This window comes from Silene latifolia, chromosome 6 (genome assembly GCF_048544455.1).
Source record: "Silene latifolia isolate original U9 population chromosome 6, ASM4854445v1, whole genome shotgun sequence".
Classification (NCBI taxonomy): Eukaryota; Viridiplantae; Streptophyta; class Magnoliopsida; order Caryophyllales; family Caryophyllaceae; genus Silene; species Silene latifolia.
This window is the reverse complement of record NC_133531.1, coordinates 36426828-36429075: the sequence shown is the minus strand read 5'-3', so window position 1 is coordinate 36429075 and position 2248 is coordinate 36426828. Positions and strand designations below refer to the sequence as shown.

The window sequence follows — 2248 nt, the reverse complement described above, 5'->3', positions numbered from 1 at the left end:
TATACTTTTGTTGTTGAGGGACATAGGCATTTTTGTGATGGGGTTGTGGGTTAAGCACATTGTTGCTAGTGTAAGACAAGTTCGGATGGAATTTTGTATTCGGGTTATAAGTGTTGGAAAATATACTTGGTGGATATGAACTTTGTCTAAAAAGCTTGAAAAGCATTTACCTCTTCAATAAGGGGCTCGACAATGGCGGCATAATGACCCGCACCTCATAACCATCACAAACAACGATTTGGCTTGTTGAAGACACGACATTGAGTTGTTGAACGAAATCTCTAGCATCTCTTTTTCGCCATTTGTTGGAGTAAGGCGGTGAGCTAGTAAAGCGGAGTTGTTGGAGGATTCTTCTTTACCTTTGGATAGCACAACTCGGCAATTGACATATTGTGCATCATGGACCGCCATAGATTCGATCGTGGCATCAAAGAAGGCTCGGTGTCAATTTGATCAAACCGCCCATTGTTGGCGGAATCAAGAATCGCCGGGACTCGGCATAACATCCATTGTAGAATGTTATTGCTAGAAACCAATCATCTAGCCCATAATGTGGGCATTGTCTTTGAAGCTCTTTGTACCTCTCCCAAGCCTCATATAAGCTCTCAAGAGATTGTTGTGAAACTTCGGTAATTTGGCTCCTCAAAGTTTGAGTTTTCTTCGGTGGAAAAAACTTTTGATAGAAAGCAAGAGCCAAAGTCTCCCAATTGGTGATTCCCATGGCGGTGCGGTCAAGGCTATTGATCCAAAGCTTGGCCTTGTCCTTCAAAGAGAAAGGGAAAAGTATTTCCCTTATTTGAGCTTGAGTGACTCCCGTTTGACGGATGATGGAGCAATAATTACATAAATTTTGCACATGCAAATTGGGATCCTCCCAAGGACTTCCCCCAAATTGCTTCCTCTCCACAAGGCTAATGAAAGCGGTTTGATCTCGAGTCCCATGCTCCAGCGGTGACTTGAGTGGTTGTGATACCGACTGGAAGCATGGCCGCGGTGGGCTTTGAGTGATCGAAAAGTTTAACCATCTTTTTGGTAGTAGATGGTGGTGGTGGTGGAGATGATGAACTTGAAACCTCCTCCTCTTCAAGGGCTTCTAGATCGTATAAATAATACTTTCTAGCACTTTAGACTTGCGGAGAAGAAGCCTCTTTCACTTCCTTTAAAAAACGTCGTCTTCTCCTAAAGGTTTTCTCCCATCGAATCCCAGTAAAAGCAATTCTCCACTACGAGAGGACCTGGGCATAAGACAACAATTTCTAGAGAAATGATAAATACTTGATCTCAAGGAACAAGTGTTCCTCAAGACAAAAGAAAACAAGATAAAAATCGACAATTCAAAACGCATAAAACCGTTTCCCCGTGCGCCAAAATTTGATAGGCTTGTCGTGTACCTATGCAAAAAGATAATTACCTAAATAAAAGTTAATGTAGCAATAGGGGTCGAACACAAGGAAACGGGAATTACGTTGTGATATGATATGGAAAGATTCTTATCAAGGTCGATTTCGTTTTGGTTTTGTTTGTTTGTTTGATGACTAATAAAAACTATGGTGTGAATTATATGATTAAAAGGAGTCTAAAGGTTTGGGTCACACATGCAAAGGATATGATCATGATAAATTCGGTACTAATAACATTGTCAATTGCTTAGGCTTAGAGATACCCACCTTATGGCATTATTATCAACCATAGACCGGGTCTTAGAGAAACTCTCGTCCATGACTAGGTCGTTCTACTACACATGCTTAGCCTAATTCAATTCCGTGCCTCTCGACTTTAGAACGAATGAACAAACTTAATCTACGAGTATGGCCGATAATCAAAGATTAAACGTGACAATGCAAACATGTGATATAAACAATTGAACAATATTATTATCAACCTATTTAAACATGTTATATATTTGATTTTTTTATGGCTCCCTAGCCTTTGGACTGGGAAATTTAGCTACTCGTGTTGGAATATAAATTGCAAACTATATTATAAGAAATGCTAGGCATGATTATGTGATTATAGGAGAGGGAAAAGAAATGTAAGCGACCAAGAAGCAGCCAACCCCGATCGGGGCCGTAGTCATCCGAGTATTTTCCACTTAATTCCTCACTTAATTGTTGAGGAATCCAAAGAACGTGATTAATGACCCTTAATGCACCCGGGTAAATACTTCATCTATCATCTTTAGAGCTTCCAAAAGGTATCCTATGCATGTTGGAATCTTATGTTTTTCACCTTGACATGGACTTGAACA

The 2248-nt window shown here is 40.1% G+C and overlaps 1 non-coding gene across 1 annotated transcript; it reads left to right on the top strand.

Moving 5' to 3' along the window:
* The first annotated feature begins 542 nt into the window (after positions 1–542).
* LOC141589520 (small nucleolar RNA R71) lies at positions 543–649 on the top strand. Its single transcript, XR_012520454.1, has one exon. It is a non-coding gene; the product is annotated as a small nucleolar RNA R71 (small nucleolar RNA).
* The last annotated feature ends 1599 nt before the right edge of the window (positions 650–2248 follow it).